General features: G+C 44.0%; 1 protein-coding gene across 2 annotated transcripts in view; it reads left to right on the top strand.

Annotated features, from left to right (window-relative positions):
* Positions 1-13,406, top strand: part of luzp1 (leucine zipper protein 1) — a 45,214-nt gene that overhangs the window by 10,988 nt on the left and 20,820 nt on the right. The window contains exon 2 of one of the 2 annotated variants that reach the window (XM_084568886.1): positions 5,492-5,554. The exons of the other annotated variant lie outside the window; for it this stretch is intronic. The gene's annotated coding sequence lies outside the window, so the exon portion shown is untranslated. The remainder of the gene's footprint in view (positions 1-5,491; positions 5,555-13,406) is intronic. 2 annotated transcript variants of the gene reach the window in all.

Genomic DNA, 13,406 nt, shown 5'->3' with positions numbered 1-13,406 from the left:
GCATGCTTTTGTCAACCTGTGAGATGTTGAGGTCTCATGTACACATGTATACAGAACGTGTGTGTTTATCCTCTTTTCGTGGCCTTGATAAACATGTCTACCACATAGGGTGGCATGTTTTGACTGCCTGGTCAAACAAGGGGACAGAAAAGCGTTATGCCCATGGCAGAGAATGACTGCTGCCCACCCACTTGCACAAACTTGCAGCCTTTACCTTCTTGTTTTCACCCTCCAGCTGTGCATTTTTCCCCCCATCTGTCTAAACCACTTTAAATCTTTCCCATCCTGACTAAATACTCTCATTCCATCTCTTTCTCTGCTGCCCTCCCTCCTTCTCTTTCTGTAGGTGTGGACTGCACAGAAGAATGTGGTTAAATTAGTGTTTTATCTCTCCTGCCAGCCAGCTGCATCTGTGCTCCCAGCCATGCCAAGCGTTTCAGACACAATTGACCTTAAAAGGAAACAATAGCAGCCTATCAATTCTGCTCTGCCAGTCAAGGAATGGTTCACTCCTGCATGGGCAGGGTGCGCACAACACAAGGAAGTGTTTTGGACACTGAACTTTGAAACAGCTGAGAAATAAGAGACTCACAATGCGCCCAGTAAAGCCTTTTCTTGTTATTTTATGTAGTAGGTGTACATGGTGTCAGTGCAGGACCATTGGCTGGAAATGTGTCTTTATTTTTGAAAATGTCAAGTTTTACTGAGTTCAAACAGCCACAACATGAAAACCACTGACGGGAGAAGTAAATAACATTGACCATCTTGTGACAATACAATGTTCTGCTGGAAAACCTTTGGACCTGGTATTTGTGTGGATGTTACTTAGACTTGTACCACTTGTCTAGACCAGACCAGGCACCCCCCACCCCATAGCAATGACGCTCCTTGATGGCCATCCCCAGCAGGATGCAGCCTGACCCAGACACACACACAAAATGCTTTAGGAACAACTCAGAAAAACATGAAGAACAACACAAGGTGTTGACCTGGGCTCCAAATTCACTAGATCACAAACTGATCAAGTATCTGTGGGATGCACTGGAACAAGCCTGATCCACAGAGGCCCCTCCCCTCAAGCCATAGGACCTAAAGGCCTCCACTAACAACATCCTGTTGCCAGACACCACAGGACACCCACAGAAGACCCATGTCCATTCTCTGATGAGTGACAACTGTTTTGGAGGCACAAGGGACACCTACACAATATTAGACGAGTGGTCATAATATTATGTCTCATCAGTGTATAAATTATGGTCTTTGACTTGAACTCATTTGCCAGTTTCTAGAGGGACAAGCGAGCCTTAATGTTAAAGGGGCGTGCACGCAGGAAGTGACAGAGAAGGTGTTACTCAGACGAACATCTGAGGATTCAGGATATCTCTGTGGTCCGAAAAACAGTTCACTTAACATCATCAGGCTCAAACCTGTATGAAGAAATGCTGACTTTGCTTCAATATTCTTAAGCAGGACACTAGGTCCCCACTTGCTCAAGAGTCAGAGTGTACATCAGGCTGAGAGTGCTCTTTGCATAACCAAACGCCCATAATAACTAACAAATAATTAGCTGAAAGGAAAACAACTGAAATGATGATTTTAGTCTGAAACTTTAAGATTTAAGATTTTTTTGTCTTAGGTGATAGTAAACTGAAGTTTGTAGTGTTCTGCTGTCAGTAATGAAAACATCTGTTAGCTGCAGCCATAAAAACCTTTAAAACTTTTAGAATGAATTTAGAGAGGAGAATGTCAAATACCTTGTCATCCAATTAGTTTGATTTCTATTTCAAGGCTTGTTTATTCTAAAAGGTGGATTTGACCTTTTTGCATTGCTTCATTTAAATTTCAGAAACTTTCTGTGTTGTTAACTTGTGTTATGATGACAAGGAAGTTGTTCTGTTGCATTGCTAGCTGTCATATTAGCGTTGTTTGATAATGATTGGGAGTATGAGCTATAGCGTGTGAAAGCCTCCGCTGTTATTTGTGGCGCGGTGAGGGCTGCAGGCTAAGCCATTAGATATTCAAGGGCAGGTTCGGCAGGTTCACGGTGGAGTCAAGGAGGTGGATGGTTTTCCATCTGACAGCTCATCAGCGTGTAGACAAAATTCTTACTCCACCTTGCCGCTCCGCTGGAATGCAAATAGCAGCAGGAGGAATGCTGTTGGCAGTCTTCAGTGGCAGCAAATGAAAAATCGACCTCTTGTTCTGTTCTTCGATGGTGTTCTTCCCTCCTCCTCTCCTGTGTCAGCTCCTTCTGTCTGCCACTCTCCCGATCTGTTTCCTGCCTCTCCTCGTCTTCCTCCTCGCTGCTCGTTCTTTCCGTCTCTGTCTCTTTCGCTGGTCCTTCTCTCTCGCCAGCCATCCTGTTCACTGTGTTTGATTTGGGCATTCCTTTCCCCCCTCGCAGACAAAACAACCCCAGACCTCGCTGAACTGCAACCCCCAGTGTGCACACACATACACACAATCTCCCTTCCACTAATCACATACAGGAAATGGGCTCCCATGCAAACGAGGCCCGCCTGGCGAGTGGAACCCAGGATGGAGTTTCAGGCCTTGAAATGTTCTCCGCTGCAAGAAACTGAACATGAGGTCTCCCCCCTCCTTTCTCCCATTCTGCCTTATTTCCTTCTTTTTACTTAAATGTGGTTTGTCTGTCGTCTTCTTGTTGATACTTATACTCTACGCCATGACTCTGGCTCTAATGGAATACATCCATTCTGCTGTGAAACATTTCCATTCTGGCCAACATTGGTCTACTGTGCCACTTACATTTGAGAGAAGCAATGAGTTGCACATTTGGCAGATAAAAAAAATAATAAACTAATCTTGTGTGTATACTGTATGCATTTGGAAAGTGCAAGCCTAAGTGCACAAAAGCATACACAGCTATCAGCGGCTTTCCATTACATCTCTGATAAAGGTATACTCAAAGATAAACACGACACAATAACATGTTTATGTAGAATGAAAAAGAAGGTGAGTCCTTTAAGGAGGATTTCTGTTTGACAAATCTCTGGAACGCTGTGTTGTTTTGCAATAGTTAGCTGACCGTACATGCACTGTGGGCGAGGACTAGAAGTGCTGAGCACACTCTGATAGATAAATATAGAGAAACGTAGCCTGAGATTATTGAGGATTAGTTTTGAAATCTCATACTGTCACTGATGGCACAGGAACAGTCCACTTCCTCATTCGCTTTAACGATAATGTGATGTGGGACAAGAACAGTTTTCTAAAAATGAAACTTAAATGTCACAGATGTCACTTCATGGCACTTTACAGATGATCGGATTTCCAACCAAAACACAGCAGTTTGTGATGCTGCTGAATTGTGTAGCGTTAAGGCCGATATACTCAACCGTTTATGTCTCGGTGCACACAGAGTGAAGCATTATGGGAACGCAAACAATGCGGAAGCTACCGAGACTTACTTATCCTCCAACAAGCCAACAGAGTGTCTCTACTGGAACAAAGTTTGAAAGGTAACAAAAGGTACAGACATTCAGTCAGGGAGAAAGCACCGTGGTCTGTTTGCATGACAAGCTACGTACCCAATAAACAGACAAAGCTGATGCAGAGAAGTCCATTTAAACGAGAGCATGTTGAAAACAACAAAAATATGTTAAGTGAGGTGACGACTGGAAGGTCAGTTACTAAGATAAACCCCGGAGGAAGTGCCTTGTCACACTGTTCCAGTTTATTCTGCTGAGTGAAATAATGAATTCTCCCCAACCTGACATGCTGTGTGCGTGAGGGGAAGCGAGGGATGAGAAGGAGACAGCTGTTTTGAGTTTCTCTTGGTTACGGGTTGGCTAAGGGTCTGAATGAATAGCTCCGACCCCCCCTCACACACACACACGCACACACAGAATGCATTTACACTTTCAAACACAGACAAATGTGGCCTCTGGTCACTTGGTATTTGGCATCCCCCTTGGATTGTAAAGAATTTGTCACATTGCATGTTAAAATCACACGGTTTAGTTAAAATATATTTTTTTATTGATCGCACGCCACCACTGACTGTTGATGTGTGCTCAGCAGAATTACACATTTGGTTTATAGTGCAGTGTGGAAGCGTTGTCACGGAGCGTGAGAACATCAGACGATTCAGCAGTCGTCCCGTGTGTTGATGTTGCTCTGCAGCCTTCATGAATCTAACATGACAGAGCAGAGTGCAGAGCAGCGGGGGCTGTCTCCTTCCTGTGAAGAGAAGATCTGCGTGAAACAGACAGGATGACACAGAAAGGAGTTGAGAGTGGCAGGAGCAACTGAAAGACCGATGCTGTGTGTCCATCAGTGCTCGCATGATCGAAGCGTCTTTGAATGCATCAGTCGTCACAGCCTCCTCATTTAGCTTAGCATAGGTAGGAAGAGCAACATCTCTGGACTGTATATTTAACACTACACATGCAGCTAGTTAGTTAGCGTAACATAAAGACTTGTCACTGAGGGAAATGGCCAGCCTGGTGTTGCCCAAATCTAATAAAATCTGCTCATCAGGGTCTTGAAAGCTCACTCAAGGTGGTAAAATTCACTCCGTTGTAGGGTTTTGTCCGTGGGGCAGTTACATAAACCAGGAAGATAGTGGAGTCTGGAGTGTTTTTATTGTGTTCCTGTTAATCAGTGATGAATAATGACCGTTCAATTACCTGCTTTCCCATTTCCTGTTCCTCGTTAAAAGCTCTAATTCACACTCTCAATTCTAGGTTTGCTCGTTCTGGAGCATTCAAACTCTTGTCTTCTTCGGCAGAGGGAGTTTGCTCGGTAAACAATCAAACCTTTCATACGACGCCTTGTCCGTGTTGACATAGGATTTAAGTATGTTCACATATAGTACATGAATTTGCGCTGGTTACACTTCAGAGGAACATTCCCTTTCTCTTTCGGTCCCCCTTCTTTATCCCCAGTTCTCCGCCTCCCTCCACTTCCCTCTCATCCTTTAAATTCAGTCCAGACTTTAGTCTTAAATCTGGATCCTCTGTGCTTAACCAAACATATGGAATGCTACTGTAGTGGAATGCTCCAAGTCTGGGTTGTTTTCTCGGTGTGTGTATGTGTGTGTGTGTGTGTGTGTGTGTTTGCACATGTTTTGAAGCAGATGAGAGCTTCTAGGATGATGATGATTATGATAATGGTGCGTGTGTGTTTGTGTGTACCAGCGCCTCCCCGGAGAACTGAATAGGGCCTTCTGTTGTCCTAGCCAAACATTGCTTGTCTGCTCATGCATGAGTCTATTGCAAGGCCTCCGAATGCGTCCCATATCTGAGCAGTTAGCTCATTCTTAGCCGGTTAGCTTGACTGTGAACGATCTGCCCTACAGTGACTGCATTGTCAGGCCCGACCGCAGGCTCCGGGCCTTGCCAACTACCAAACACAACAATGGTGAAAGATGGCATGAGTGTGTGTGTGTGTCTTGATATTATGATCACCAGTGAGGCCATTTTTTTTTTTTTACTCACCTCGTGCCCTTTTTGTGTTTCAACCACAGGATGGAGAGTTTGTGGAGAGGAGCTTAACTCGCTTCAGACAAAAAGGATGCATCTTAAATTAAGTAAGTTCACTGATTTATTTCGGTTGTCTCAGTTTCTGCACAAACTCAAAGCCTGCACAAGTCATCAAACTTAAATAAAAGATCAGTCAAAAGAGACGGTGACACATTTTCTTAGCACTTTGACATATTATGTTAATGCCATGTTTGAACAGTTACTTAGCACAGTTCCCTTTGTACTTTATGTCTCTTAAACAAATAGTTAAGCTCCGTGGAATTTGGAGCTGGTTGTTAATTTCAAACCTGTGTTTTAACCTGTGGCCGGGAGGTAAAGAGCTTAGCCTAACATAAATACTGAAAACACAGGGAAACAGCTAACCTGTTGTTCCCCTTCAAAAACACATCTACAAGCACTTCTGAATATCTGCATTTATAGAGACTCTCTTGCACAAACGCAGTGACGACAAGACTCTTTGTTCGTCTGGTTTTCCCTGAAGAAATACTTGCGTCATGAAACTTCGATCTGTTTCCTCAGGCTTCCAGTATCTTACGGACGCAAATCAGCACAGTGCCAAGTAAACTCTTTGTCTTTCTTGGTGTCTTGTCCTCTTTTCCGATAGTAACCATAATAACTGTAGATTAATCTACCACAGCTGTTTGTGTATAAATCCATCAAGTCACAGCGTCACATGCTGATTCCCAGAATAATATTCTGAATTTCAACATCACCGGTTTCCCGTCACCTCTTCCTCTTCTCCGTCTTCTGCTCCTCATCCTCTGCCCACTCTTTCCTCCCTTCCTCTCCCCCCCTCCTCCCGCTCTTCCTCCTCCTTGCCTCTTCCGCCCCTCCTTGGCTCTTTGTGAGTCTGTTTCCTGTTGGGCACAAATGCCGGCGCCGTATTTCCTTCCCCGTAGCCTGAAGTCACACGGGAGTGGCACACATACGCGTATACTTCACTTCTTAGTATATATATTCTGTAATACACAGTATGTATCGGTGCTCTCAGGTACAGCACCTGATGTGCGTGCGTGCTGGAGGGTCAGGTTAGTCACGTCTCCTGAAGCTGTCTACTCACGCCACCGTTTAAAGTCAATATGTGGCCAAGGCGTGTTCCCGTGCAACTTGAATTTGCATTTAATCATTATTCCGGATGCGACAAAATCCTACTTCATCCGAAATAGTCCAAAACTGTTAAAAAACAACAGTAAAATAAGTTTCCCATGTGAATGTCTTCCTACTCAAGATGCACATCCCACTTACGAACATTATTCCTAATATTGTGTAGGTCTCACTTGTGTCTCCAAAACAGTTGTGACTGGACATGGGCCTTCTGAGGGTGTCCTGTGGTGTCTGGCAACAGAATGTTATTAGTGGAGGGCCTTTGGGTCCTATGGGTTGAGGGGAGGGTCCTCTGTGGATCAGGCTTGTTCCAGTGCATCCCACAGATACTTGATCAGTTTGGGATCTAGTGAATTTGGAGGCCAGGTCAACACCTTGCGCTGTTTTTCATGTTTGTTGAGTTGTTCTTAAACCGTTTTTGTGTGTGTGTCTGTGTCAGGCTGCATCCTGCTGAGTGTCATTGCTATGGGGTGGGGGTGCCTGGTCTGGTCTGGTCTAGGTGGGTGGTACATGTCTAAGTAACATCCACACCAATGCCAGGTCCAAAAGTTTCCCGGCAGAACGTTGAATTGTCACAAGATGGGTCAATGGTATTCACTTCATCGGTCAGTGGTCATAATGTTATGCCTGTTCAGTGTATATTCAGGCTTCTCATAATCAGGAGAGATAGTCCTTTAAAGACAGATGTAGGTTGTTTACACTAATGTGAAGTAAAACTCTGAGCTCAGTTTATCTTTTTTTTCTTGCCTTGATGTACGTTTACGAGCAGGCCACTGTGGTTACACGATAGTGTCTAAAAACTGCATCATTCCTCAGGGCCTTATCTCTCCTCTGATATACGTCATCATTGTACCTCCCGCTACCTCTCTCGCTCCCTCCGTCTCCTCTTCCTTTCCTCCATCCTGCAGCCAGTGCTGCATTCCTGCTGCAGTAATCCACTCTGGCAGCTACCTGCTCTGCATTCTGTGGAGTCACTCCTCTTGTTTCTCTCTCTCTTTCTCCTCCTCGTCTGTCTCTGCCAGTTGCTCTCTCAGTCGTTCAGTGCTTACCTTGCATTATAACATACATTCTCTGCTCATTCGCTTGGTCTAAGCTGTCCTACTGCTGCCTCTCTCTCTCTTTCTTTCTACCTCATCAGAGAGCCACTGAGGTCTCCATTCAACCGCAGCAGGCTGCTAATGCCAAAGCGCAGGCTATGATGCACTGCCAAGCTCTGCCAAGCAAGCTCTGTGTGCCCTCTGTGTGTGTGTCCTGTGCTGGAATGGGAAATCGGTGAATGAGCAGGACTCCAAGCAGCCAAGCAGAAGGCGGACGGACCGTATGTTGAGAGCTATTGACGTGTCCGCAAATTGACAGCGAGTGTCGGCTGTGGGCGAAGTCGGTTAGATTCGTGAACTTGAGAGTTTTGACAATCAGCCGTCATCTCCTCTTCTCTGACGCGCTCCGTGTAAATGCGGCAGGGAAGGGAAGGCAAGGGGGAATCGGGAGGAAGGTCGAGGGAAGGAAACTGAAATGAGGCTAGGGGGGTTTTAAGAGGTCACATGAAAGAGGAAGAGACTAAAGGGGAGGTACATGCAGGAAGAGGCAAAGCAAAACTTTGGTGACATGGAGTGGACGGGCACCTTGTTTAAGCTCCGTTTAGAATCGACAAACAATGGGATACACCGATATAGTTGATTGACATATATGTTAATGAAAGGAAACACCGTCTACCGCCAAGTTTAAGATGTAGATGACGGGCTTGGAGCATCAGGTGAACACAGGTGGAGCGTCCACATCCACACATTTGTAGTTTTTGTATGTTTTGCCTGTTTCACTTTAGGGTTGGGAAAGATACAAGAAACTTACCCGGGCACCCAAACCCTCGAATGTCCGTTAAAGCAAATGGAGAAGGTGTAGAAAGAATAGAGTGAGCGGTAATAAGATGCTGCTGCTGTCTTTGACCTTTATACGGAGGAAATGGAATATTACACAGTTGCTAACCTTTTAGTTCAGTTCTTCAACTGTGAAAGTCCCTTTCATTAATCCTTGTGATTCACCGCATCAAGTTTAATTCATGATGTCTAAGTTGTGTGACCGTTGCAGACTATTGCTTGATTTACGGTTCATTTATATTCCTAGTGGGTGTAGATTGAGCATGTAAAGAACCATAAATCTCACCTCACCAGCTTGGAAGGTCATTTGTTTCTGCTCTTGGGCGCACTGTTAAATTTTGTTCAGCGCCAGTATTATGGTCCGACTGTAAATGGAGCATTACATTTGTAAATGTTTAACTTGGATATTTATTTATTTTTTGTGCGTATCCTCCTCTCAGACAACAGAACAGGAAGAAGACTTCTTTAGTACGAGGCGATGAATCAGTTAAAGGATAAATTACCATTCTTTTCATGGCTCCAGGTCTTGCCTAACTTTTGTGCGTCTGCTTCGTCTCATTATTCTTCCGCCTGACTCACCCTTATTCACACAGAGGTACACGGATTGAGTTGACTCTAACAAGTGTCATCATGTCGCCCCGTTTTTATGTTCCCTTATCAGTGGGAAACGGTGACACGCACACATTCCTACCCGAGTAGTTCATCATTACGCTTTTATCTGCGTGCACTCATCGAGTCATGTAAGGATTTAAGCTGACGTCTGCAGAGAGTGTTTGAACAGCTGTGAAGATTAGTTTTAAATAGGTACACTTAATGTTAGGAAAAGAGTTTCTTGGGTTCAGTCAGACCGAAACTGAACTTTCAGCGTTGATGTGTTTTTGCTTCTCCGTCCATGGACTTCTCCTTGGGAGTCTCATTTTGCAAATGACGATGTTGTTATTCTACTTGAGGCATGCTCCGGCGTTGTGGAGATTAAACAAGAGAACATTAAGAGCAAAAGAATGAGAGGGAGTAGTAGTAATGTGTCTTTTGTTTGTTTAATTTTACCTGTGAGGACCCTGATCTGTATAAATGAACTCTATAAAGTCAGTCAACGGTTGTGACTCATCAGAGAATGGACATGGGCCTTCTGAGGGTATCCTGTGGTGTCTGGAAACAGGATGTTGTTAGTGGGGGGCCTTTGGGTCCTATGGGTTGAGGGGAGGGGCCTCTGTGGAGCATCCCACAGATACTTGATCAGTTTGGGATCTAGTGAATTTGGAGGCCAGGTCAACACCTTGTGCTGTTCTTCATGTTTTTATGAGTTGTTCCTAAACCGTTTTTGTGTGTGTGCCAGGATGTCAGACTACATCCTGCTGGGGATGGCTGCTGCCACCAAGGATTGTCATTGCTATGGGGTGGGGGTCTGGTCTAGGTGGGTGGTACATGTCTAAGTAACATCTACACACGAATGCCAGGTCCAAAAGTTTCCCAGCAGAACATCGAATTCTCACAAGATAGTTGATGTTATTTGCTTCACCTGTCCGTGGTTTTAATGTTATGCCTGATCGGTGCATGTGTATGTTGTTACTTATTTTGTGAATGAATGACTGAATAAATGTCCTTGACATGTCTGTATAGTGTTATTTACATAACTATAAATACTGTCTCGTTGATTATGCCATTCGTATCAGTAAGCTGATCATTGTTTTAAATAGGCTTATGTTGTATCATTATCTAGCAGGGATTTAAAAGCTCGTCGTCCATGAGCTCTGTCTTTCTTCGTCCGTCCCTCTCTGGTCATCCTATCTAATCAAAGCTCATACTAATGTCACAGTGTGGTTTAACAGTTACGTCGCCTACTGGAGTCTTCCTGTCTGTCACTTCACAACTGGGACTTCCCATGGTTTCATTCCACATGACAGCACTTCAAGAATTTCTGCTTGTAATGGTCAGCAGTCCCTATTGGTTTGTGTGTATGTGTGAAATCACCATGACACATACTTATCTGGCGTTATTTTTTCCCTTTGTGTGTGCGTGTGTGCGTTCCCACAAGGTACTTTTACATTTCTTAGTGCCTTCATATGACTGTGCATGATATTTAAGGAAACATGACAAACAGTGCACAGTTTCCTTAAGTGGCAATTTTACTGTCTCTCTCATACTTCTAAAGGTCTTTTGTTTTCTGTATAACTACCACACTATTAAGCAACACATATTACATTTTATTTTCTGCCTTCTATCCGTAACAGCGCAGTTTATTTCACTTGGCTTCGGCTTAGCTGCAGTAGGAAACGGCGCAATCTGCTCTCCTAATCAGGGCCCCACTCCTGTTTGCCCCAGTGCCTCTTGCGGAGTGTTATACATGTTTACAGTGTCGGCGACCTCTGACCCCAAACACAGAGGACAGCAGACTGAGGACATGCTGGATTAGAGCTGGGAAGTATTTCAGAGAAAGCTTGATGGCAAGTCACACGGGACATAAATTTGGGTGTTTACACCAATAACAAAAGAATTTCTGAACTTGTGTTCCTCTTGCCGCACATATGCAAGCGTTTATACACAGTCACACACATTCAAGTGTGTTAGTAACAGCTACCGGTGGCCGTGGATTTTATTTATAGGTTCAGCTTTAAATAAAATTAAAGCTTTTAAAGGATTCCGGTCACAGTATCGATATAGATGTCTGGGTTTGGCCTAATACCAGCTTTATCTAATACAGAGTGAAAGAACTGCCATGAAAAGGGTGTTGTATTTTGTGTCTGAGTTACTGTTCAAAGCAACCGTCCAGACACATTTAATTTAATGGGTGGGGGGTGGGGTGGGGGTGGCTTTTGCTCATCTGTTGTTGAGGTTTTCACTAGTCAATAATTTGGACTAAAAAGATTTCAGGACTTTATTTTTCCTGCAAGAAACGAACCCGCCTCCTTGGCCCTAGAAGCATTTTTTTTTATCATTGAGGATAATCATCTTTAAATAAGATACCTTCGGATTATATGCTGCATGCATGGACACTTTTCCATTTTCCTTTAGGCTCTGTCTAAATGACCAAGATAAATTATCTTTCCAAGCTGATAAGTTGCAGTATATCTGGGCCAAAACTGGCTAATATATAATTTTGACTTTCATCAGTTTAGTTTTGAGTACCTTTTAGACCAGTGTAGACTTGATTCAGCTAATTTAGATCAAATCACAAATCCAAGGTAGGATGTTAGCAGAGTGAGTAACAGGGATTTACTGCGATGGAGCAGATGTGTAATTGCGTTATAAGCTGTGTTTCTATTAAACTGACTGGATTTAAGTTGCTCCAGATCTCCTTGGCAGCAGATATCGCCCGAGGACAACCTAGCCACTGACTGGCTAGTATTTTCAGTTGCTGCTGTTTTAAATAGAGCATCCAAAATCCTTCCTCAACTCTGCTTCTTCTTGTAGCAACAGTGGCTTGTGCAGTGGATGTAATCCCACATGTAGTGCAGATTTCTGTTGAAGAGCATGCTCAAATGTACTATTCAGCCACTGGGATTAGGAGCGCAGCCAAAAAAGCTCTGGGGGCTTTAGGTTTGATTCAACCTCTTCAAAGTCTTTCAATCAGGTCACAAACGTTGAAGCCAAAAAGTTAGTCAATGCGTAGACACATCATACGCTTCCGAGAACAGGTCAACGCTGTTAACTCCTCTGGGGTTTTTCTCTCAACCTGCCGCATCTGTCTTACCCTTCTTCTACTTTCTGTGGAATTTCTCATTCACATCCCCTCCCTTTTTTTTCTCCTCCCTCTCACATCTTCTTATCACGCCCACTGGTACAAGCAGAGAGCTAGATTTAAGCCCCAGCAACAGGACTCTTGATGTAGACTAACAGGGGAGGGGAGGGACCTTTGGGCAAAAGGTTTATCAAGTTTGACTCTGTTGAGGCCTCTGTTTTTTGGGATTCAAAAGACAAGTATATTGTGCTAGTGATTTTCAGCCATATGACCTTTTATGGGCTTGGATTGGGTCTATTTTTCTTTTTTGGTTTTGTCACTTCTCCCCGGTTTAGACAGTCTACAAACGTCTGGGAGTCCAAAATGAAATGGAACAAAGTGTCCATGCTGAGTGATACCGGTCATCAGCAGCCAGGCCTCGTGAAGCAAAATAAATACTGTATCAGTTTACCTTTTTTTTATTATTTTGCTTTCAGTCATATTTCAATAAAGTAACTACTGGAAGAGAGCAGGACAAAAAAACAAATAGAAATATCTTAGCACTGAGTGAAGTTGCTCTGACATGCAGACAGCATGCGCTTTGTCGTTACGGTGGTATTGTGGTTACCTTCCATGTCTTCTCCCATAGACAAATCTATTTTTCTACTAGAGACGACGTCTTGTTTACCCACTATTTCACCACATTTCAGTACGTATTGTGTAAGTAGCCATTTCTCCCCAGACCTTGGGGAAAAACTGAAGTAAAGTAGGTATTCCCATCCCTGTTCAACTTGCTCTAATGAGCGAGCTGCATGACCTTAGGTCCTTATCCATTTTTCTGCTGAAACGCAATGCCTGCCTTTCGTTTCTTTAGCATTTTTCCAGAAACGGTGCACAACTGAAGGGGTGAAAGAAACAGAGAAAAAAGTAACATGACAGCACAGGAAACGGCAAACCGAACATTATGGTATGCCGGTTTTCTCTTTCTTGGAAAAATGGAAAAATGCAGGCCAAGCATCAGGTCTCCACCATCTTGTGGCTTCCACTGCTGCGCCAGCATCCATCCACTGCAGTTGTCACTCCACACGCAGACACAAATACACACAAACACACGGTATTTGTCACACATTCCCACATTCAAACTGGCAGTAACCCCCTACATGAAGATGTGGTCGGGGCATTTTGATTGGACTGGGGCCCTTTATTAACTACTGTTTATGAGGCAGAAGAGCTTCAAACCCAACCTAACGTCAAGTGCAACAG

The sequence above is a fragment of the Chelon labrosus genome, assembly GCF_963514085.1.
Source record: "Chelon labrosus genome assembly, chromosome: 20".
NCBI classification, from domain to species: domain Eukaryota; kingdom Metazoa; phylum Chordata; class Actinopteri; order Mugiliformes; family Mugilidae; genus Chelon; species Chelon labrosus.
This window is presented reverse-complemented; position numbering and strand designations above follow the sequence as displayed.